This window comes from Amphibalanus amphitrite, unplaced genomic scaffold (genome assembly GCF_019059575.1).
Source record: "Amphibalanus amphitrite isolate SeventyFive unplaced genomic scaffold, NRLGWU_Aamphi_draft 000088F_arrow, whole genome shotgun sequence".
NCBI lineage: Eukaryota > Metazoa > Arthropoda > Thecostraca > Balanomorpha > Balanidae > Amphibalanus > Amphibalanus amphitrite.
In genome coordinates, this window is record NW_024881584.1 from 522,386 (window position 1) to 547,988 (window position 25,603).

Below are 25,603 nucleotides of genomic sequence, written 5' to 3' on the forward strand. Positions count from 1 at the left end.
TGGACAATTGGAGATTAATTCTGCCACCCGGTAGTAAGTAATATATCCTCGTAAGCTTAAAACTACACCCGTTGCGGAATAAAAGTACGGTACACAAATCTCCACCCCAAATCAATTCATTTTACACCCCTAGGTAAAGGGTGTAAAGGGGCGTTAGGAAGAATGAAGCATGTAATTTACGATGATAATTTTACGCCACAGTGCAATTTAAGCCAAAACAATTTCTACGCCTTGCGGCATGGTGTAGAAATACCAGCGGGCTGCGAAGCTGAATGTGTAAAATTTAAGTCAAGATGTAAAAATAGCTCACGTTATAATCCGCATACAAAACAAAAGTAAACGATAATAATTGTATGTTCTTTTCCAGAGGGAGTAAAAATACGACTGGGTAAATATATCGCCAGCCATAACTATCCCCCAGCGTGATTGTATCTACTGTCGTCTTCTGAGCACTTTCGATAAAGTCAACTATGGTGCATCTCTCCAACGTGTTGTTTATTTAAAATAACTTGAAACGACAGATCACAGGTGTAGTGGCCGACGGCCGCTCTCCGCCCGGTTACGGTCGAGCCATGTGGTGGCCACGTGCGTCCGGTGGTCCCGCTCGAGGCGAGGCCCGGCTCGGGTCACGTGAGGGCCCGCTGTCGTGATTGGCCGCCGCCGGCGTGTGCCGCGAGGGAGGAACGAGGTGACCTGGGGCCGGTGCTCGCTGCGCCGACCCACTCTCTGTCTGTGACTCGTGCGGTGAGGACGGCAAAGAACAAATACAGCGTCCTACTAAGTGCATCTTTGTGTGGTGGGCGGTGACATAAGTGGCGGAAGACGGTGCGAGCAGTGCTAATCGTGGCTGCTCCTGATACCTGTCTTTATGTCCTGGGGGCCCACTACTTTCTCTCTCCTTTTCTCATTGAGGGTGTGGAGGGAGGCGGCTGCGGTGTCTCGCCATCGAGTCACCGAAGCTGACCGCGAGTGAAGTGTCTTGCCATCGGGATACAACACTCGTGGCCTCCTCGTTCCTGGGGCGGCCAGTCGGTTTCGGTCAATCTCGCCATCGAGATCCCGGAGCATCTCAGATCCGTCTGACCACAGCAGCCTCGCCATCGAGGGGCTGTGGTCACTCGGCGGCTACCGCATTCCTTCCCATCCTCTACCAAAATCCACTTTCTCCTCACCCTGCACCACAGCCAGTCAGCCAAATCAAGTGTCGCTGTACGCAACTACAGACCAGAGGACGGCGTGGCGACATTTTCTGGTCCTCCGGGCCGGATCTCAACCGGAGATCCCATCGCAACTGCTGAATGGATGCAGAATACAGTTGTGAAACTCAAGCAGTCGATCCTACAATGGCTGAAGCTCAGCGTGCCGCCAAGGATCAGGAGCTTGCTGACCTGCGCCGACTGCGTGGATGCAAGAGGGCTGCTACGACAAGGGCCAGCAAAGCAGTAGAAGTAGAGATAACAAGACATGCTAATCGTGACCGCATCCATCAGGTCAGCGCAAGACTAGAAGAAGCATTTGCCGATTTGCGAAAGACTCATCAGACATATGAAAGCAAGCTGGGAGACGAAGAGATTGAAGAAGCTCAAGCATATGCCGATCATTTCGAAGAAGAAGAGCTAGCCATCCAGGGCAAGATTCAACAATATCTCCAAGAGCTGGACGAAGTTCGTTCATCAGCTACCACTTCCCGCCGTGGGCCGAGTCACGCCAAGTCACATACGTCAGCAGGGACGGCCGCTTCAGTCCGATCAAGAGTGGTCGCCGTAGAATTGGAGGATGCGGATCGCAAGCTACAAGACGTCAGGGCCCAGGTAGAAGAAAGTCGCCGTAACATGATGGAGAGGCAAAGGGCGGAGAAACGCCAACGTGAAGCTCAGCTCGAAATGGAGAATCTCCGACAACAAGAAGAGTGGGAGCTTCAAGAGCGCGACAGTGCACTTCAGCTGAAGATAGCTGAAGAGACTCGAAATCGAGCAGCAAGAAAGGTCCGTCTCTATCGCGCTGCTGAAGATGACCTGAATTGGGATCGTCGTCATGACTTTGACGAAGCTGTCGCTGGGATGGGAGAAGAAGCAAAGCCAACACGTGAAGGTGTCTGTGAGGGCACTGCGACATCCATGGGTAACTGCGGCATGCACTCTCAGCGTGATCAACAGAGGGACGAGCGGCAGGAAGGTCACACCGCTGCCACACACCATTTGGCAAACGAAGACTGCGCTGTGAACGACGCCGTGCAGCCGACGACAGTCGATCAAGCTGCGACTGGGGCACCACTTGAGGCCTCAGCTGGAAGTGCAACCACAACCCTAGATCCCAGTACCTGGATGATCCCAGATGTTTCTCAAGAGCAAGCACGCTCGAGTCAGTCAACAGCGTTCTCCAAGAGTGTACCGAGCCTCAGCCTCCACACCTATCGAGGGGATCCCGCTGACTGGCCTCGATGGATCAGCCTCTTTAAAGTGCTGGTCCACAATCAGACATCGCTGACGAATGCAGAGCGGATGACTCATCTGCAGCAAGCAGTTGAGGGCCCTGCCCACCAAGCCATTGAAGGGCTTTTGTTTGATGGATCGCTGTACGAGCAAGCACTGAAGACGCTATATGAACGTTTCGGTCGGAAAGACGAAATCAGCCAGGCAAGTCTCAATCAGATGTTTTCTACCCCAGCACCAAGTGTGAATAGCTTGGCGTCAATGGAGAGGTTCAGCTCCGCCATCAGCAACACGGTCATGACTCTGCGAGCCCTGGGCTACTATCATGATCTGGGGGCAAGCGACACCCTCCGCAGAGTGATTGCCAAGCTCCCTGACGAGCTTACTTATCAGTGGGGCCAAGAAGTCTACAGGATGCGACCAAACCAGCCCAATCTGGAGATGTTTAGCGAGTGGCTGAAGATCCAGGTGAACGTGTTGAGCTACACCACTCGCCCGAGCCGTGACCCCGAAAAGAGGAAGACTGTGGTGACTCCGAAAGAGACCATGACGAGGCGGACGACATTGGCCACTTCCGCATCCTCACCGCGTGAGGAAAGCCATAGGCCCAGGCCTTGCGTCGTCTGCGAAGGGGAGCACAAACTGGAAAACTGTCCTGATTTTCAAGCCCAGACGCTGGAGGAAAAGCTCGTGACTGTGAAACGGGAGCGACTGTGCTGGGCGTGTCTCAGGAAGGGGCACTTCGTCAGATCGTGTAGATCTGCCAAGCGCTGTGGCACAAATGGATGCAGGGCGACACATCACAAGCTTCTACATACGCCCAGAGGTGATTCAGGGGGCGGGGAGAGCAGCGGCAGAACAGAGAATCGCCTGAACAGAGAAGATCCGATCGTTGGTGCAGCCATGACGGAAGCCACGGACACGCTTCTACAACTGGTTCCTGTCAGAGTTCACGGCCCGAACGGTGACAAGGATGTTGTCGCTCTTCTGGATCCGGGGGCGCAAACGTCACTCTGCTGTGAGAAGGTGCTGCAAGAAATCGGTGTGAAGGGGGAGCGTGAAGAGCTCAGACTTCAGAACGTCGAAGGAAGCGGACAGAGACAGTCATCCATCCGTGTTCCGTTGACAGTCAGCCCTATTTCTGTCGATGCCAAAGAGGGCCACATCGTAATCCCGGAAGTTTGGTCTGTGCCAGGATTGAATGTTACTCCACCCAGCATCAGCCGACGACAGACCTCCAGCTGGAAGCATCTGCAGGGTCTCGACTTTCCTCAGTACAGTGGTGCACGTGTCGAGCTGCTGCTCGGGGCCAACATACTGGAAGCTGTCCTGCAACGGGAGATCAGAGTGGGAGGTACCGGCCAACCGGTCGCAGTGAGGACAGATTTCGGTTGGACCCTGACTGGATCTGTGTCGGCACTGGTACCCCGTAGTACGCGGCACGTCATGTTTGTACGCAAACAGTCAACAGATGAAGAGAACCTGAGTGAGCTGGTTCAAGAGTGGTGGACCACTGAAGCATTTGGCACGAAGATCAACGTCAAGGACGCAAGATCTCAAGAAGATCTCCGTGCATTGGCTCTTCTGGATCGAAAGACCAAAAAGGTCGGGGAGAGATACGAAACCTGCTTGCTGTGGAGTGAGGAAAATCCGACGTTCCCCGACAACTCAAGACAGGCGTACTACCGGCTAACATCAACAGAAAGGAAACTGGAAAAGCATCCAGAACTGGCAGACAACGAAGAAGAACAAAAACAGGCGACGTCAGTGAATGTCATCGCAGCATCAACACGACCAGAAGAACCGGACCCAGCGAAGTATTCATCGTGGATCAAGTACAAGCGAGTTGTCGGCTGGATCAAGCGTTTTGTGCACAACCTGAAGGCGTTCTTGCCTGGCCGACAACCTCCATTATCAGGTCCACTATCACGCTCTGAGATGGTGGAGGCCGAAGTATGGATCATCAGACAAGAGCAGCTCACGACGCATGGGGAAGAACTCCGATGTCTGGAACAGCGACGGCCGATCCAGACTTCCAGTCCTCTGCTCTCGCTGACACCGATCTGCGACAGCAATGGCCTGGTCCGTGTTGGAGGACGCATCGGGAAAGCATCTATTCCCGAGGAGTCCCGACATCCGATCATCCTGCCGAGGAAAAGCGAGCTCGCCAGGCTCATCATCATGCAAGAGCATGTCCGTCATGGTCATGCGGGGACAGAACACACGCTGAATGAAGTACGGCAGAAGTTCTGGATTCCCCAAGGACGCGCAGAGGTGAAGAAGCAGCTCCGCAGTTGCCTCTATTGTCATCGACGCAGAGCTGCTCCGGCGCCACCAAGGATGGCTGACCTTCCCGCTCAGAGACTCGAAGCCGATCATCCGTTCAAGAACGTGGGTGTGGACTACTTTGGACCACTGCGAGTGAAGCGGTTCCGAAGAACTGAGAAGCGATACGGACTGCTGATAGCGTGCTTGGCGACCCGTGCTGTTCATCTGGAGGTGACACATTCGCTGGAAGTGGACAGCTGCATCATGGCCCTCAGACGCTTCTTCTCTCGCAGATCCCAGCCAGCAGTTATCTTCTCGGACCGCGGTACCAGCTTTATCGGCAGCAACCGTGAACTACGCGAAGAGCTGAAGGTGCTGCTAGCGCAGATGCCTGAGCGCCTGAGCGCCTTGGAGATTGACTGGAGGTTCAATCCACCAACGGCCAGCCACATGGGTGGTGTTTGGGAAAGGATGGTGAAGTCGGTCAAGACGTGCCTGCAGGCAGTCGTCGGATCTCAGCTGCTGACCGATGAAGTTCTCCTGACTGTGTTCGCGGAGGTCGAACACATGATAAACAGCCGCCCACTTACCTATGTGAGCTCCGATCCATCTGATCCCGAAGCATTGACTCCTAACCACTTCCTGCTTGGTCGTGCTTCCCCACACCTGGCACCAGTCCTGACAAGAGACAACGACATGTGCAGCCGTCGGAGGTGGAGACAGTCGCAAGCTGTGGCTGAACACGTTTGGAAAAGGTGGACTCGAGAATACATACCGACTTTGACACAGCGGAGCAAGTGGCGCCAGGAAAGAAGAAGCCTTCAAGTAGGGGACCTGGTCCTCATGGCTGAGTCCGATCTGCCCAGAGGAGCATGGCCTCTGGCCAGGATCGTTCAGGTCTTCCCGGGTAAGGACGGAAGAGTCCGGTCAGCTGCGCTACGGACCTCCTGCGGAAAGACGTACACCAGGCCAGCAGCAAAGATCTGCTTCCTGGAGGAAGAGTGCCGTTGATCGCGGGAGCTGGGCTGCCTGGTGGCTGAGGATCATTCGCGAGGCGCGCTGTGCGGTGAGCAATCGTACAGTGTTTGATATTGTGAGGTGAATGTTTGAGTCATCGCTAAAAGGGTTAGCTGGCAGCGGTGTTTATATGTCTTGTATGTTTGTAACAACGACTTTGGTAACTGTGAAGAGTGAAGACACACTTATGTTCTAAAGGCCGCGAACGTGAGAATGTATAATGTCTATATGTAGCATTGGCGCGTCGGCTGAGCATTGTGTAGTGTTGCTGCGAGGCGCAACACGGTGGGGGAGTATGTAGTGGCCGACGGCCGCTCTCCGCCCGGTTACGGTCGAGCCATGTGGTGGCCACGTGCGTCCGGTGGTCCCGCTCGAGGCGAGGCCCGGCTCGGGTCACGTGAGGGCCCGCTGTCGTGATTGGCCGCCGCCGGCGTGTGCCGCGAGGGAGGAACGAGGTGACCTGGGGCCGGTGCTCGCTGCGCCGACCCACTCTCTGTCTGTGACTCGTGCGGTGAGGACGGCAAAGAACAAATACAGCGTCCTACTAAGTGCATCTTTGTGTGGTGGGCGGTGACATAAGTGGCGGAAGACGGTGCGAGCAGTGCTAATCGTGGCTGCTCCTGATACCTGTCTTTATGTCCTGGGGGCCCACTACTTTCTCTCTCCTTTTCTCATTGAGGGTGTGGAGGGAGGCGGCTGCGGTGTCTCGCCATCGAGTCACCGAAGCTGACCGCGAGTGAAGTGTCTTGCCATCGGGATACAACACTCGTGGCCTCCTCGTTCCTGGGGCGGCCAGTCGGTTTCGGTCAATCTCGCCATCGAGATCCCGGAGCATCTCAGATCCGTCTGACCACAGCAGCCTCGCCATCGAGGGGCTGTGGTCACTCGGCGGCTACCGCATTCCTTCCCATCCTCTACCAAAATCCACTTTCTCCTCACCCTGCACCACAGCCAGTCAGCCAAATCAAGTGTCGCTGTACGCAACTACAGACCAGAGGACGGCGTGGCGACAACAGGTTGCTACAGATTGGTTCCTCCCAACACTGACTTCCCTGAGGATATCACAAGCTGCACAAATCACATTTTATTCACAGCACAGTTCATCAGGTCACTAAGTCACGTTTCATCATGTACTTTAAAAACAACTGAGCATTTCTTCGTGTAACGAGTATCGACACCAAACGTACGGTCTCTGAAATCAAAGCACAGGTCCAGGTGTACGAACTAGGAAAGCACTGACAACAAAAACGCCGTTAAAAAAAACTGACTGAGGCCTTCTCAACTCACATCATCTTCAGTGCCTATAGGTACTGAAGATGTTTCACGGCACGACACTATGTACAGTGCGTTACGTGTATCGCGGTGCTGAGTTCCTATTGGAAACATCCACATACTCGAACGCTCTCAATGTTGGAGCGTCCAAGTTTGTAGATGTTTCTATGGAAACTCAATACCGCGATACTAGTAGCGCACAGTAGTGCCGTGCCGTGAAACAGGGCCCTGCTCGGTCACCCGACCACTGCACTGGTGCCTCTGAATCGGCAACAGTGGATTATACGAAGGATGGCATTCTCGGCCGCACTGAGAGGAATCGCGAACTTCATAACCCGTGCATATATGACCTCAAAAAGGATCATGCTGGGCCCTCTAAAAGGCAAATACAGCACAGCGTGCGCCGCAGCGAAGGCAGCCAGCATCTTCATCTCACTGTTTGGGAGACGATATTTCACATAGCTGACCAGGCACTGGGTTTCTGGGTGAACGGACACAGAGTTGCGCCCATCCTGCAGCTCCGAAATCGTCGTGCCGCCACCGATCACCAAGGTGGCCGCCAGGTCGTCATCTATCAAGATTGAAAGATAAAAGAACTATTAACCACTGCAATCTTTAAGTTAAGAACGACTTTGTATGTCAGGCCGTCCATCCGTCCGTCCATCCGCCCATCGATGTAAATTGAAGGATGTAAAGAAATATTAAGCACTGTAATCTTTCAGAAAATAGCAATTTTGAATGTCGATCCTTAAGAATTGACAGATGAATCTATTAACCCGCGCACCGAAGGGGTTCTGAGCCAACTTAGAAGCGACGAGAGGGTGGATGACCGCCCCCCAAAGATCTCAAGAACTTAGTAACTTCGCGAGAAGCGGCAAACGACATTCGAAAGCTCGTAAGAAGGTCTATGAAAAAAGTACTTCGGTCATTTTTCGTTAGGGTTCAAAATGACGTCATCAGAGGTCATCGAAGGTCAAATTATGCGAGTAACCGTAAAAAGACCGACAACATTCAACAAACGACTCCGTAGCTCATGAACAGAAGAGCTAAAAAGTCGTATAAAAAAGGAATATGATGGACATAAGAATGACTTGAAATTTATTCCATTGACTTATAATGGGCAGGTAAAAAATGACCTATTCGTAGGTCATCGATATGCAATTCTGAGATATACGAGTTGTAGGTGCTCATCACCAAAATTATTTCTGTGAGTTTCAAGATCTGCTTTCAACAACGAGATAGCAAACTTCGAAGATTGTGTTTCGAGGTGAGGTCACTTAACGTGGCCTGGTGGCTTGACTTTTTTAAGATATGAGCTAAAAATTTCCAGAGTGTGTACGAAATGGATGTATCAACAGTCGTGCCAAATCTGGCGGCGATATGCGCCGCCTTTTTTATGCTATCTGACAAAACCTGAGGGGGGGGGGGGCTCCCCCGTCGGTGCGCGGGTTAAGCACTGTAATCATAAGGCAAAGAACGATATTGTATGTCTGTCCGTGAAAACTGAAAGATATAACTAGTAAGCACTGTAACATTTAATTACAGAACGATATTGTATGTCATGGACGGACGGACCGACAGACGAGACAGACGAAACAGACAAATGTAAAATATTGGGGGGGGGGACACGTCCCCCGTCCCTCCCCCTCCCCCCGGTGGCGGAGCCCATGGATGAGACAGGCGAGACGGACGGACGGACGGACGGACAGACGGACGGACGGACGGACAGACGGACAGACGGACAGACGGACAGACGGACAGACGGACAGACGGACAGACGGACAGACGGACAGACGGACAGACGGACAGACAGACAGACAGACGGACAATTGTCGTCAGTCATCATTAATGGTGGTTTAACCCTCGCATGTGTGCGGCGTTTGCCAGCTTCTAATGTGTAGGGGGGGGGGGGTCGGTTGGACCCCCCCCCCCTTGCCGTTTGGCCCCTGATCGAGCTAGAGCTTCGCGGAAAAAACGAGCGTGTTGCCCGTGACGAGAGGAAGCCGATGATACCCAATTTTAAGGTCCTAGGTCATTGGTTGACCTTCCAGGTCAGGTCAATGACCCAAAGTCGGGAAAATCGGGACCTGTTAGAAAGTCGTAAAGTGTGGCTGCTAAGGGGTTTTTCGGGGTGCTGATCACGAATATCGTGTTAGTTTTGATCACAGATGATGTCTTGAAGCATTTAGACCAGGTCGGGTCAGGTGAGGTCAGGTCAACCAGTAGGCGTCGTGACGGGTATTCGTAGTACGTGTCAACCGCCTCTGACAGCTTCGTAACATGTTACGAAGTCACCAAAACTACTTCGTAAATGTTCAAATGGTTGCTAAATTCGAATTCAGCTCCAAAAACTAGCCTAGAAACATGTAAAACTCGAAAAAGTGACCCTAGGTCACCCGAGGTCACCAAAGGTTAATGACCTGACCTGACCTTCAGGTGACCTTGACACACACGGGAGTAACATCAAATCACATGTTTGAACGTTTGAAACCACGAAAAGCTTGCAAACACGCGGCTAGTGCGAGCCGACATACGCGAAATCGCGATTCCGGCCAAACATAGTCTCGGAAAAGAGGTCACAGGTCAAAGGTCATTTGGGTCAGGGTCATGAAATTTTCAGGGTAGGTGTCAAATTGATCAATGCGAGGGTACTGAAAGTTTCGTCGCGATCGGCCGCTTTTTACGCGAGTTATTCGCGAAAAACCATGGAGGGGGTCCATCCGACCCCCCCCCCCCTACACATGCGAGGGTTAAAACTCACCTTCAACGGGTGTGGCGCCCTCCGGAGGCAGGAGTTGTGCGGTGTAGCACGCCTGTCGCGTCATTGAGGTGACTTTGTCCTAATGCCATTCTCGCCGGCGTGACCCACGACGAGAGCCAGGTCACCCCAAACCTGAAAGTAATACACAAAATAAAATAGCAACTTTTCCAGGCCAAGATTCTAGTACTTTTGTAAAACGTAGAGAAATAAAATTACTAAACATACCTAAACATATATTGATCAATCGACACATTGAACATTTGATGAAGTTACAGTTAACAACCTCAGTAGGTACTTAACTGATTTCTCAATTTGCCCTTGAGAACAAACTGCGAGGGTCAATTTGAGCTTCTGGAATCACTTATCAGAATGCCACGTATTGACACAAACAGCTAAGTGAGAGACGTGCATACAGACAGCAGCAAATCAATTTCATCAACTGCTACATCGAAACATTATCAAGTCAACTTACCCTCAAAGTTATTCGGAAATGGGTCCAGCACTAGTCAGTCATCACCACACCGAACGCACCAGCACACTCGCACCTATCTCACTGTTTCAACCGCCAGAAGATCACTTGCAAGCGCCAGAAGTCTCCGTGGCTCCGGTCCGGAGCAGACACAAAAATGAAAATGGCGGAAACGGAAGGCTCGCGAGCCGCACGTGGACGCTATCGTAAAATAATGAGCATATGGGTGCAGAACTATTATGTTTAGGGTATTTTAAATCCTTGTCATAAAATAACACCATCCTCATCGAAACACACTTTACAAAGGATGCATATTTACACCATGATGAGGGTTGAATTATCAGCTGACAAATCAGAGTGCAAATTTATGCTATCAGATGGGTATTCTTATCCCACTTGAAGAAAATACACTATAGTATAGTTCGTTTTTTTTAAGTTTGCCCCTCACTGTAAACGTCTTTTTGAACATAGCACGAGAATTGCTAGCTGAATTACTGAGAAAACTGGTTGGCGCACACTGATTTAACCAGATTTCACAGACGATCAATTTCATCAAATTTATTTACTATTTCACAGACTCGTAAATCGTATCTGTCAATACCTACAGCCCCACAGGGATAGACGACTTCTCAGGAATTATGTCTGAACTAATAAATAAATTGCACGGCGCTTAACATAATGTTAAATCGTCGGTGTTCAAAACTTATTTTTGAAAATATTATTCATATCTACAATACAATGTGCGCTAACCAGTTTTCTCAGTAATTCAGCGAGCAATTCTCGTGCTGTGTTCAAAGAGACGTTTACAGTGAGGGGCAAACTTAAGAAAAACGGACTATAGTAATTTTACCATCCATCAATTAGAGGGGTAAATATCTCAAAAGTTAGAATTGCACCATGAGTGTTAAACTGGATTGAATTAAACCCCAAGAATACGCTCGTGATAGAGTACATTCGCACCGGAGCATTATTTTATTCTCCATATACGTCGAACAAGGGTATAAATATTCTTGATTTCGGTGTAATGGCGGTGTATAATAATCAAATTCAAATTATCAAGGTGTACTTTTCTTTCAGTGCGGAAGGGTCAAGCGGCGCGGCCCGGTCAGGCCGGGCCCGGGCGGCCGGCCGGTCTCGGCGGTCTACCTGGCCGGCTACGAGCCACAGCCGGTGAACATACATAAGCATTCATACATGCGGCGGTCACATGCTGTTTTGGACAAACGATTTCAGCGAAGGAAACAGAAGACGGTGAATTCCCCAGAACCTGCTTTTTAATTCTGCATGTTATTCTTAATGCAAATTTGCAACGAAACACCTTGGAAAGCACAAGAGATCGTTTCAGGCAAGATAAAAACATCTCTATTATGAACTTCAATATCATGATATGTATTTTAACCCGCGCACCGACGGGGGTCTGCGCCAACTTCGTACCGACGGGGGGGGGGCGAATGACCGCCCCCCCCCTGAGATCTCGAGAACGAAGCCAGATAGCGACAAGCGGTAAACGGCATGGGATACGCACGGACAAGGTCTACTATTTTTACAAAGGTCATTTTCAGGTCAGGTCAAAGATGACGTCACAGGGGTCAAAAAAGTTAAAATGGCGGCGCTAGATATGGAGTTTTTTTTTCTCGAATCACTTTCGAACTAGTCAAGATATGAACAAACTAAGGGCATCATCGTGATCCTCTCGTCAATCCGCATCGAATGATATATATGTTGACCTGGTTGACCTCAGGTCACGTGACCTCGAGGTCATCATGTATATCATTCGATGCGCCTTGACGAGCTGAACTCAATGAGACCATCCGCGCGGCTGTATCTTGTTCCTGTACGGAGTTATTGGTAAAAAACAACCTTTGGTGACCTTTGATGACGTCACATGACCTTACAGCTGCCCAACAGCAAAACAGACCTCAAGGTAGTGAAGGTTGATCGTATATGAATTCATGTATGGTTTATGGGGCCATTCCGACCCGTTTTAGTGGTAAAAACAGGGAGTTGCTTTTTCCCCCATTGACTTATAATGGGGAGGTCGAGAAATTGATCTGACCTTAGGTCATCGATATCAAAATTCCGAGATACAAAAATTGTAGCTACTAATGAGTTTATAACATCCAGCGACTTTCAAAGGCCTCCGACATCTACTGTAGCTGTGGCACGGTGTCAAAGTTGCAAAAAAGTGACTTGAGGCTGAGTCATTCAAATTGACCTGATGACCTGACCTTAAAAGTTAGGAGGTTCAAACTTGCGCACCATGTGTAAAATTGATGAGAAAATAGTCGTGCCAAATTTCGCGGCTTTCCCGCTATCTACGAAAAGCCTAAGGGGGCGGATATCCGCCCCCCCCCCCGTCGGTGCACGGATTAACCCGCGCCCTGCTGTGCAAAAACGGCGGCGCGGAGCGCCGCCGTTTTTGGTACACCTTATCATACATCACTTCTACACATGTTGTGAAAATTTAAGGCCAAGGTCATTTAAGGTCAGGTCACCAGGTCACTTGAAGTGACCTCACCTCATAAAAAGTTTCAATGTCTGTCATAGCTACATACACCGAGCGACCGATCGCTTTGAAACTTTCAGCGATTGCTAAGAGCAATAGCATGTACAAAATGTTAATCTCAGAATTTTGATATCGATGACCTAAGGTCAGGTCAATTTTGCGACCTCCCCATTATTACGGAGCGAGCGAAGCGAGCGGAGTCTTACGTAGAATAACGGAAATTTCTGAGTATGAGCGGCCGGCCGGCCGGCCGGCCGGCCGTGCGGACGCTTTTGCGAGGCTTATATCTCAGCAACCACTTGACCGATTTACACGCGGTAATTTTTATAGGGTAGCTTCATTCCTTCTACCAAGTATTGGACTATTCCCGATGCATGTGAGTGACCCCTTATGCACGTGCCACGTGCAAAACGAAGAGGTGTCAGTTTTGCAATTGTTGCAATATTTCGGTAACTACTTGGCCGATTGCGCTGAAAGTTGGCATGTAGGTAGGCACCCACTAGGCACTGCATATCCATGTGCCAGAGTTGGGGTGCTGCTGCACGTGCGCACGTGCAGGGGTCGTTTCCAGATCTCGAGAACGGCTGGACCGATTGCGCTCAAATTTGGTACACAGTTAGGGACCGGTTAGTAGGGTGCCGTGCAAAAGCCAGTCGGGACCCATTTTGCACGTGCGCACGTGCAGGGTGCCGCTCCCAGATCTCGAGAACGGCTGGGCCGATTGTGCTCAAATTTGGCAAATCGCTAGAGACCGGTTAGTAGGGTGCCGTACACAAGTCAGTTGGAGGTACCCCCTCGCAATTTCGTACGTGCAAGGCCCACCCTCTCGCTCGCTCCGTTAGTCGCCGCATAAGGCGTTATACTGGTAAGTCAATGGGAGAAAATTGAAATGCGCCTCTTTTGGACGAAAGACATTATAAACACTCCCAAACACCGAATTACAAGTGGTTTAGACACACTGAACATGAAAATGGTGCCCGTGACCCTTGTTTATGCCCTGAGGTCATCTAAGGTCACGAATGGTAGGTATCTAACAGTTTTTCGCAAATAACTTTTGATAGAGGCATGCTAGAGCGATGAAAACGCCTCAAATGTGTTCAGCTCGACGATATGGATCGACTGATATGCAACATGACCCTTTCCGGTCAGGTCATGACCTTGACCTGAGGTCAAATTTTCAAGTTGACCTTTCAAGGTCAAGTTATAGTTCATTCGATGCGTCTTGACGGAGGAACACGATGCCGGTGAAAGTAAGCTTGTACAAGGCTTGGGTCAAAAGTTATTGCAGAAAAACTGTTTCCGAAAAAAATCTGCTATTTTTGCAGTTTTTGCCCCCTACAGGCAAAACCGTTGAAGTTAGGTCAACTCTGAGAGAATTACTCAGAAAGGGCGTTAATAGGGCTATCAAATTCGCTTTTCCGCGGCGCTGTAGCTCTATTGGTTCCCGAGGTATGCGTTGGCTTCTTGGAAATTTTCGACATTCGACCTGGAAATCGGCGAAATTTTGCCTTCAATGACCTCTGGTGACCTGACCTTTGACCTGACCAAAAAATTGACTGAAGTGATTTCGTCATTATTTTTGACGCTCTTTCGAACGCCGCCTTCCGCGTATCGCTACGTGGCCCAGGAGCCGAGTTACAAGGGGGGGGGGTGTTCAAACACCCCCCCCCCCCCAGCAGGGCGTGGAAATCCAGGACCCCCAGCCGGGCGCGGGTTAATAGAAACGTCCGGAGTCGGAGTCGGAGTTGGAGTCGGAGTCGATTTTTGAAGCCGGAGTCGGAGTCGGAGTCACCCTAAAATCCATCGACTCCGCAGCCCTGACTAGGCAAACAACTTTTACTATAGGCAAAGCTTTGCTACTGTATAGTCGACTACAGAATGATGTTCCACTTTTCACAGACAATTATTTGCCTGGAGTGGTAGGCTGTGCCGCATCACACGGGCTGAGTTCACAAATTATAGCTTTGTCCCAATGCTCACAATCAACACGCTAATCGCGTGATAAACGGCACAATTTAGCGCTCCGGTCAACTGATATCTTCTGAGGAGTGGATTATCATTCTGTAGTCGACTATACACTGCACAGCAGTGAATACCAGGTCAAAATGCAAGCATTTTCCTCAATTTGGAGAGTATTTATGGTATGCCCCCTTTGCTACGTCCGAGACCACCTTTCGGGATACGTCTTATATGATTCAGGCACAGTTTTCTCGCTTGGAATTTGTCAAGAGGTGACGCCTGCTTCCGGGCTGTTCAGAAGTGCCCCCTGTTCTGGGTTGTGGTGTTGCCCGAAACGGCACGAACCTTTCCCGATCGATGCATTTTTAGTAAATGGTCCACTGAGCGGCTCTAGTCCAGCGGCTTTTCCGCAAGTCTAGTTAACTTTTTTTAATATTTTGTCCCATTCATCATGTCTGATTACGGTGTAAAATAGAATAGGCATTAACTACCGGGCTCATTTCCTAAATCAATTTACCTATTCTTCGAACAGGCTCGATCCATAGCCGATTATCCAGCAGGTGCAGGGCATTCCTATTTATCATGGTAAACGACGCATCCTTATGCACGTAAAATGTAGTAGGGTAGGGGAAGTTGGGGGAACGCCGAAGACTTTTTTCTGACGCCCGTAGCACGCAAGGTAGACAACATACGCTATTCTTGTTGGCGTCATTCGAGAGGCCAGTCTTTTGCCTTTCAAACATACCAGGCGCATTTGATGAATTCGCATACCGTTAAGCGCACAAACTAAAAATATCAAAGAAGTGACTTTTTCGGCGTTGCCCCGGACTGCGGGGAAAGCCGAAAATGGGAGAAATGATCTACGGGGAATGCCGACATTGATGTTTTGCCATTTTATCTCAAACTTTATCCAGAATTCATCAAAGCTGACACACGTTTCAAGAGCTTGAGGACGCGGTGCACACTGGAAGTTATAATTGTGTGATATAATAAGAAAATGCCAGGTAAATCATTCCTTATAGGTAACAGGCCGTTATGTCGGTTGAAAGTGTAATTTGTGTGACTAAAAATACGCGCTGCTATTCTACAGCAGTAAAGTCCACGTAGCGTGCTTTTAACACGTGCGTAATCGCACGTTTTCGGCATTACCCCAGCCAGCCATACTTTCATTTGCAGGCCCATAACTTTTCAACGTGCTGTATAAATTTCAAATAGGCAGCACACTTATGCAAAGACATGCTAAAGATTACTTGACCGAATTGGCCAGACCAACGGTAGCATAATGAGTAAAAAATGCAGCTTCAAAGGCGCATGTAGTACAAGGGAAACGTACCTTGAAAACGCTCTTGGCGCCCTCACAGTCGAAGTATTCCGAATGACGACTCGTAACAAACATGCGATAATTGTAGTCACTTAAGCTTCAGAGCATCACTGACAGGTGGCATCCATGTCTTACGGTTTTCGAAATATCTCGAATTTCGGCTTTGCCCCAACTCCGGCATTGCCCCAACTTCCCCTAAGGTGCCTAATTAGCGACCCCCTTAATTTGAACCGTCATTGCTCAAGCTCTGTGGGTGCCACTGTATTACTGGCTTGATTTTCGGAGAGGTCGCTCATTTTTCTATTAAAATATAGACATTTTCTGCCCCAATATTCACTAACTTATTTGTAGTGAGCAGTTTGGCATACCATTGCAAAAATCGCTAATAGGGAACTCTTCCCGATTAGCGACCGGGGAGGGTCGCTAATAAGTCTATGGGTTTCCCCATATTAAAAATGGCAAAAAAATGCGACGCCTGAAAAGATGAAATATGATCTCAAAAAGGTAACATGTACGCAAAGCACTCAATCACTCGAACAGGAACGTTTATCCAACACATTTACGTAAGTAAAAACTGATCACGTGATGCACCGAAGGCGAAAAGAAGGCGGAAATCCAAATTTTGCGGGCTATCTCGTATGATATTCGAGGTCCGCGCTGAATTCGGCACCCCTGCAGTCGGTGACGACATTTGACATCCCCTGCCACACATTGCAAGCTTCAGCAACACCTCATTTTCATTTCTCTCTTTTTCCCTATCTTTCCCTTCTTGAGCTATTTGCGACCATGTCAGGCGCAAATAGGAAATATGAGTTGCGACGCATTTTTAACTGCCATGCTGTGCACAGTCAAGCGATTCACTATGGGAAAACGAAAATCAATTGAAAAAGGAATGTCGATTCAGAATAAAAAAGGTGCATCATCCTAATGTGAATCGCTTTTCATCAGGGAGGGCCCAAACACACACGTTTTGGATAAGAAACTCGTCATTTTTATTTAAACTCACCTGAAACGTCCCACCAGAAACATCGACAACCGTAAAATAATTTAATTTGATAACCAAAGTATGGCTGACCTTTTGACGATGTTTTTACCCCGTTTTCTCCTGCCAGTTTTTCTGTAGGGAGGTAGGTCGCAAATCGGAAAGGGTCGCTAATTAGGCATCTTACCCTAGGGCATTTCCTTTGTAATCACTTGCCTATCCGAGAAGACAATTATGAAACAGCAACTTGCATATAAGTTCCTGAGAAAACTGATCCTTTTTCCACTCACTGACAGACACATCTTATCACGCGTCGATGAGCTATTAACCCGGCAGTTGCTGGGGTATTTCGCCACCCACCGTTTGCTGGGGGGGGGGGGGGGCGTTAAACGCCCCCAGCCGATAACTCGAGAACCAATAGGCGCAGCGAAACGCACGAGGCGGCAAACGAAAGAACGCGACGAGACGCTTCAGATGAGTACTTTAAAGTTGAATTTTGAGGTCACAGGTCGGGTCAAGGTCAGGTCAAACACCTGAAATCGGGCTTTCAGTAGCATGGATTTCAGGACTTCGCAATGGGCGCCTTTCGTCATAAACTCTGTTAAAACGGTGCATAATCCATCATATAAGGCCTACAAGAGTGTCAGCTCTATGTAGGGGTCAATCAAGCATAGGTCAGGGTCAAGGTCAGGTCAACCGGGTAGGCACATATCCCCGAAAATCAAAACTGATATTCGCAGCCTGTGACACATGTTTTATGGGTAATTTGGGGCGTAGAACATGATGGTCACATTCATTTTATCATATGTGTACGTGTTTGGCTCAAAAACCTCAATTTAAGAAATGCATGTATCATGGTCGTGAAGAAGTCACGAGAAATTGCCAAGATTCAGTTCAAGATTTTGGAAAATGCAGAACGATAATCAATAATCGAAGATAGCCATTTGATTGTCCATGGTATTGGCAGTCTAATGGCGTTTACGGCATGTCTGTATGTCTATTCTGTGATTTTATACGATTTTTTGAACATATGCCGTTTTTGGTCGAAAACTCAGAAATCATGACGTCACTAAAACCTCGATATCTCAAAAATTTTCCGACTGATTTTTTTGAAACTTTGTCACAATAAAGTTCAATCAATTCCCTACAGGTCCCCAAAATTTGGCGCGCCTGCGGCGCGCCGTTTTTATGCTATGGCCCGGCGAAAAAAGTGGGGGCGTTTAACGCCCCCCCCCAGCAACTCGCGGGTTAATGTTTGGGAACCGATTAACCCCTTGTCAGTTCTGTAAAAAGAAAAACGGTCAAGGAACGTGATATCCGCGGATATCACGTCGTTCAGTAAATGGCACAATACGCGTATCGTGCCTTTTTCTGAACATTCATTTGGGCCCTGGTTCCTGGAGATATTGTGTCAAAATTTTTAGATCCTTCATTGGGCTGAGCCGTGTCCGAATAGCTGGCGAATCCATGTGGGGTGGATATGAGGGCATTTGGGGGCTTATGTCATCGCCCTCCCCGCAGCCACAGCGCCGAACTAAATAAAATTTGCCGTTTATTTTAAAAGAGAGAAAATAAATAACTGTTCTTAAACAAAGCTCGATTAAAAGGGAACAGCAATGCATGAGAAATCGAAATCCGATGATTTTTTTAATTTGAAGATGTTATGGCATGCGCCATTCGTAACGTCCGAGACCGCCTTTCTGGATCTGCCTATGCTTCAGGGACAATTTCCCGGGAGCGTGTTTCCGCTTAAAGGCCGTGTTACACTGCCGAATTTTGGCCACGACCCTGTCGCCGAATCACGTCGTGTAGGAAATCGGCGAACAGTTAACCGACAGAGGCGAACAGTTCGCCGACAGAGCCCGCTTTGCAGAAAACGGATGGGGGGCCCCCTAATCGTGCGCGGGTCGAAGCTGATCCATGATTCGGCGAACATCGCGAATGAATGGCGAATCTGTTGCGAATAGTCGGCGATACCTTGGCAACAAGTCGACGCACGCAGCGACATGTCGGCGGCGACTCGGCGACTGTTTGGCGATCATGTTCGGTTATTATAAATTCGGCGAACGGCCACGAAATTTTCATTTTTCATGAAATATTCGTGGCGGTCGCCGGTCGTGACGAACCGTAAAAGTCGCGCGGTGGACACCGACTGGTCTGCGAAATGCCAAGACCGTGGAAGAAAGATCCCGAATCGGTCGGCGACATAGGATGACTTGCATATTCGTGCACATTCGTGTACCAAAATTCGGCAGTGTAACAAGGGCTTAAGGCCGTGTTACACTGCCGAATTTTGGCCACGACCCTGTCGCCGAATCACGTCGTGTAGGAAATCGGCGAACAGTTCACCGACAGAGGCGAACAGTTCGCCGACAGAGCCCGATTTGCAGACAACGGGTGGGGGCCCCCTAATCGTGCGCGGGTCGAAGCTGATCCATGATTCGGCGAACATCGCGAATGAATGGCGAATCTGTTGCGAATAGTCGGCGATACCTTGGCAACAAGTCGGCGCACGTAGGTAGCGACATGTCGGCGGTGACTCGGCGAGTGTTTGGCGATCATGTTCGTTTACGAGTATTATAAGTTCGGCGAACGGCCACGAAATTTTCATTTTTCATGAAATATTCGTGGCGGTCGCGACGAACCGTAAAAGTCGCACGGTGGGCACTATCTGGTCTGCGAAATGCCAAGACCGTGGAAGAAAGATCCCGAATCGGTCCGCGACATAGGATGACTTGCATATTCGTGCACATTCGTGTACCAAAATTCGGCAGTGTAACAAGGGCTTTACCTTCGGCGCTTAACGACTGATTCGCCGCTGATACAGAGTGTCTCCTATACATCTGACACTTTTTAAATGTATCTAGGTACCGAACAACTCAACAAAAAATGTTTTCAAATTGGCAGTTGAAAATGGTTCAGTTGGAAAGAGCATTCAATTCTGTCCAAGGTTTAATCTTCATTTTTGCATTATAAGCAACAGTATTCTTAAAAATGTAAATGTTCCATACCATTACATTGTCATTTTTAGCGAAATTCATCGATTGGCCTCAACAGATTTCACGACAGTTTTCGAATCATTCTAAAGTAGAACTTGAGTAGTAATAGACAAATATATATATTGAGACGGGTTACACAGCACATTGGGTGGACGCGTTTCGTCTAAATGGCTTTTTCGACACCCTCTCGGAAATTAAAACAATACCTACAGTTCAATGGTATTCCCAGGCAAGGCCTCCAAAATAATGCACATTTCATTGGGCTATGGATCCTCCAATTCTGGCCCAAGGCAACGCACGAGCGCTGCCGGCATCTAGTATTACAAAATGCTTGGCCGTCAAAAAGCAATCGAACGAAATGGATACCAACCAAATCGACACAGACCAACCCAATACCCACGGGTCAAAAATAACCCTTCGCGTTGCGGAGCACGCGGGTAACCCTAGTATACCTATACCTACCTAGAGTTCACCTATGCAGTTACTAGTGCTTATGCATCTCGCCGAGCCGATCGACCGGCGCAGCGACGGCCAGCCGAAGGACAGACGAGGCACAGTAGAGGCACGCATTCAAACCAAATTCCACAGAAAATGGAAAAGAGGGAGACTGGACTTGGAGTGTGGAGAATGCCGAGCTTACGAGTGCATACTGCATATCAAAGTCGTTCTCATAGAAAAGTGGCTTAGTATGGAAAACCTTCATTTGTGGCGCCGTGAATTGACAGGCTATGTAGGCCGTGCATGTAGGTGCCTACAACAGAAATTTAATTGTGTTTACTACCTATAAGGGTAACTAGTATTAGTAATTTCAAAGGGAAACGTCCTGAGAACGATACCAGGGAAAGTTTTGTCGGAATATTTAATTCTCGCAATTAAAGGGTTACGTGTTGCTACTTACGATCAACGATTTTATGACGACTTACATAGAAACGATTTGCAAAAACTGCATTTGCTTTCTCAGTCCAATTTCATCAACACATTTAGCTATGCCTATTATATTTCATGTTTGGTTTCGCGCTACAGTGAGGTGAGACACTGAAAAAAATATTTCGGCCTCATCCACTTAACTATCTACTGGTTCATTGGTTTGTACACTGCAGTGTTCCGATGAAGATAAAATGACACTTGTCAATTTCTATTTAGCTCCTACTATACTATATAATTGCCTGTTTTCTTACACTTCATAGACATAAACAAACGTCAAATCGTCCTGCAGAATTTGCAATCCCATTCTTCTCTTGCCCCGGCCCCCTATACTCCACCCGGCCCAAGCGGGTCCGCCCGCGCTCCACGTGGTCCGGCCCGGCGGCTGGTGCTGTCCTCCCCTCATCCGTGCCGCTGAGCTCTGAAGCGCGGGTGCCCTAAAACCATGAATCACACCCACCCGGCCCGAGCGCCAGTAGGCCCGCATGGTCCGGCCCGGGCGGGTCTGGCGGCTGTGGATGGCACCGGCCTCGTCCTTATCGCGATTGTTGGGGAGTGTACCTGGCAAAGCACAGTGGAACGGGCAGCCTCATTGGTCGACCGCTAGCCAATCAAAATCATCGCACTTTTGAACCGCCTAAGGGCCTAATGGCGTCAGGCTCCCTGTAGCACTTAATCGCACTTACGAGCAGTCGCACTTCTGAATCTGTAGCACTCGTGTAGTATTTGCACTAATGAACTGTCGCATATTTGATATACACCCGTTACAACCTATTTGTAACGTGTTCGCCATTTCTGTCAACATTCGACGGCTTTCGTTACTGTTCGGCTGCCGTTTTCTCACCAGCAGGCTGCTAGCTTATTAGTAGAATTCAGGGGGCTTCTGCGCTCCACCAATGAGAGGCCAAGAAACGCCAGTACAAAACTCCCATCGATACGTAGTAAAACAGGCAGCATACTGATGCTGATGCATACGCTAAAAAAGTCGAAGTGATATTTCGATTTCAATTTGTGATGTTGTTTATTGTTTATTTCAATTTAACACCAACGGGCAGATACCCAGTAATAGCATATAGCCTTGTAATAGTTGCAATCTTGTCATTGTCATAAAACTCAAAACGTTCTGTTGCTCTTTTCTGGACTCTTTTGTCTTTCTGATAGCCAGCAGTTGTGGTAGGGGCCTGCAGGCAATACTCCAGATCATGAGGCCATGGATGAGGCCATGGATACCTAATCCATGGCCTAGCATACCTATGCATTGTTAAGTCTACAAATCACTTAAGTTTCAGTCTAAGTTTAATATAGTGAGCTATGGTCGGTGCTCACTTCGAGCATTAAACTGGGCCAGACTGGGGCCCTGTTCAGCTGCTGGCCAGCACTTCACTTGCTGACTTGCTGGCGCTCACATATGTGCTGGTTGCCCCGGCAACAGGGCAACCAGCAATAGTGCACTATTGCACTATTGCACGCCTCTATTGACCAATAAGAGGCGTGGGAAGTGCAACGTCACTGCAATTTTTCATATACCTGTGCCCCCCGGAGCGCGCTTCTCATTGGTCAATAGCTGTTGCCGGGGCAACGAGCACGTATATGTGCACCGGCAAGAGTACTAGCCGGCCGCCGAACAATGCTCCGGTAAAGGCCGCCCCACACTGGACCTCGAATGCGGGTTATGAGTTTTTGGGGTTTCAGGTTTCTTCAAAATTAAAAAATACAATCTAAGCTGAGTGACCCACGCTACCATCTAACAAGCGATTCTGCATGTTTTTGGCTTGAGAGCGACCTTGCATCGCATTCCAAAAGTTGATTTTGAGTCAACTTTTGATTTTCCTCGCTGCGAGGTCTGCGAGTTCTGCGAGGTTTGCAGGTTTTTCGTTGGAGTCAAGTTTTGGTTCCTTGTGCTGGTATTGCGACTATATGTAAGTTTCTGAAGGTGTGCCGGCTTCACTGCATTGATGAAGTTAGCATAAGGGAGCGGTCTAATCACTCTATGAATTAGTGTTATGCCCGCAAACTCAAAACCCGCAAACTTGCAACCCGCATGTGAGTTCCAGTGTGGGGCGGCCTTAACTTACCTATGTAGGTACTGTGGATGTTAACCCGCGCCCCACTGGGGTCTGTGTATAACACGCCCTACTGGGGGGGGGGGGGGGGGGGCTATTCATAGCCCCCCCTCCTAACTCCGAAACTACTGGGCCGATCGCCAAAATTCAAACGGCGTCTGATAGCCCCGGAAAAACTGTCGAGCGAAACCTAATTTCATTGACCTCGAGGTCACCGATGACGTCACAGGTCAGGTCAAAGTAAAAATTATTAGCACTTTGGCTTGTTCACATTTTGGGCTCTGGCCGCCGTCTTACAAGTCAGATCAGGCTCATTTTTGGTTTCTACACTCGTGAACAGATGCTCTAGATACCTTGAGGGTAACAAACTTGTACCTTGATTTTCAGGTCAGGGTCAGGTCATCACAGGTCACGAAAATATTATATCATGCGTCGGTCACGTGACACATGTTTTATGGTCCATTTAGGCCATAGACTTCGAATTTGATGTCGTCTGTGTCATTCGAGGTCATTTTGAGTCGAATTTAGCTTAGGTCAGGTCACTTTCAGGTCAGAAAAGGTCAAATTTTGAAGTTAAAATTTTTCAACAAAAAAGGTGTCTATTGGATGCAGTTTGAGCTCAGGAACACGATGGTGCCATTTATATTGGTGTACGATGTCAAATACGTATTGAAAAATTGATTTGAAAAATTGATAATTGTGAATGTTTTGCAATAATGCGTATAACTTGGCCATTTTTGAAGATATTTAGCTAAAACTTGCTAGAGTTAGTCATAATCATGCGTTCTGTCACATATATTCCGGTTTTTTCGAAAAGTCAAACACTTTTTGAAAAAAATATAAAAATATAAATTTTGAATATTATTATATAAAATTTTCGAAATTTTCAAAATTTTGAAAATCCGAGATAGTAGTTTGATAGCGCGGTCAATTCTGAGTCCTTTCATGCAAAGAAATTGGATCTAGCTTAAAAACTGAGCTCTTGGGAGTGATTGCCGTGGTTCAATGTTTTGCGTCGAAATCGGACGAACATGACGTCACTCTGACGTCATTTCCGGCCGACCTATGGTAGCTACGAAGTTCAAATTTTGACACAAGGTGTCAAATTGATGCAGCCGAAGGTACTGAAAGTTTGGCGTCGATCCGTCAAGCGGTTTGGAAGTTATTGCAGAAAAACGGGAGGGGGGGCTATAAATAGCCCCCCCCCCCAGTGCACGGTAGGCGATCAGGCCGGTCTAGCCTCGCGAAACCTCAAAGACACTTTTTTCCGAAAATTGGAAAACAACGCATACTAGTCGACAGAAAATTCATCAAAGATTACGATTAGTGCATTTGCATGGCTCAGGAGACATTTTTTGTAGACAAAAGTATCGTTAAAGACAGCGTTCCGTAACACTTCATAAGGGGGATAATCACAGCCGATTTTTACGTTCTTTGAATATTTTGCGGAACGATGAAATTGCTAGGTGTTGAGCATCCATTTTGCATGGAAAGTGAAATTTAGATGTTTAGACGATTCCGCCATAGAAAGCAAGCAGACAAAATCAGCTCAAAATGTCTTATAATTAGGTTAACTTTTTATATTTTTTTCAACCACTGAACATTACGTTCACTGAATTAACCAAGCCCAGCAAAAAAAGTTTTACGAGGATGAACTGAAAATAATGCTGTATCGCATGCACTAAGACACTATCTATTAGGGGAGCCAGTGAAAATTTGCAGCCACTTGCAGCCCTGGCATCCAGACACTTTTTTCTTCTAAGGGTTGGCCGTGGCTTGGTGCACTTCAGCACAAGTGGTAAATGCCCCAAAGGGTGTTTTCGCGATAGCTCAAAACACCCAGGCAATAGAGAGCTGCAACTTGGCATACCTGACCTTTGATGCACGCTGGATCTTGTGACACCAACCGCACTTTCAAGTCAGGTCAGGTCACTGACCTATGACGTCATAAATGAACCTTTGCACGATCCTCAGATGTCGCAACCTTGCAACGCTCTCAGTGCCAGAGTAACTTTCACAGGGAGGTGAGACTTGCAGGATTTATTGTCCTTTAGAGGTCTTACAACTTTTATATCTCAGATTTTTCCTAAATGTCACATAAAGTCAGGTTGATCACGTGACCTCACCTATAAGTCAATGGGGAAATATGAAAACTGTTATTTTGGCGCCAGGAATGATATTCAATTGTCTCAAGTACATGGAATCGTTACTTCATACACTCCTTGCAAGATCTGATGCTGCATTTTTGCATTGTTGACCTTGCATGACGTCATTTATGACTTCACTAGGGTCATAGGAGTTTTTCGTCAATAACTCCCGATCAAATTGAGCTAGAGAGTCGACAAGGTCACCAATGGACTCCGAAAGACTTGCCGAATCGAATGATATGCGATATGACCTCCTTCGACCAACTTCGTGATTTGAAGACCTCTGACCTGACCTTGACTCGACACCTTACGGTCAACACCTTACGGTGGCCTCACATGAACAAAAAGTATACCATTCGACGCGCCTGAGCAAGGCGAACACGACGATGTCAAAATCGTGGTTCTGCGGCCATTTTTTGCGAAGTTATTCACCAAAAACCAAACCCGCTGCTTGGGTCACGTTATGAAATGGGGCGTTGCCGG

General features: G+C 48.3%; 1 protein-coding gene and 1 long non-coding RNA gene across 10 annotated transcripts in view; one reads left to right on the forward strand and one right to left on the reverse strand.

Moving 5' to 3' along the window:
- Positions 1 to 7,068: 7,068 nt before the first annotated feature.
- Positions 7,069 to 10,615, reverse strand: LOC122379982. The gene is made up of 3 exons (XR_006256264.1): positions 10,223 to 10,615; positions 9,751 to 9,882; positions 7,069 to 7,560 (listed from the first exon to the last, which is right to left on the reverse strand). It is a non-coding gene; the product is annotated as an uncharacterized LOC122379982 (long non-coding RNA).
- An 11,235-nt stretch (positions 10,616 to 21,850) lies between these two features.
- The window catches only part of LOC122379983 (phosphatidylinositol-3-phosphatase SAC1-like), a 41,449-nt gene continuing 37,696 nt past the window's right edge, over positions 21,851 to 25,603 (forward strand). For 3 of the 9 annotated variants that reach the window (XM_043362693.1, XM_043362701.1, XM_043362702.1), the window contains exon 1: positions 21,960 to 22,083. The gene's annotated coding sequence lies outside the window, so the exon portion shown is untranslated. Of the gene's footprint in view, positions 22,084 to 25,603 lie in introns of all 9 variants that reach the window. The other 6 variants (XM_043362695.1, XM_043362697.1, XM_043362699.1 and 3 more) reach the window with 6 other exon arrangements.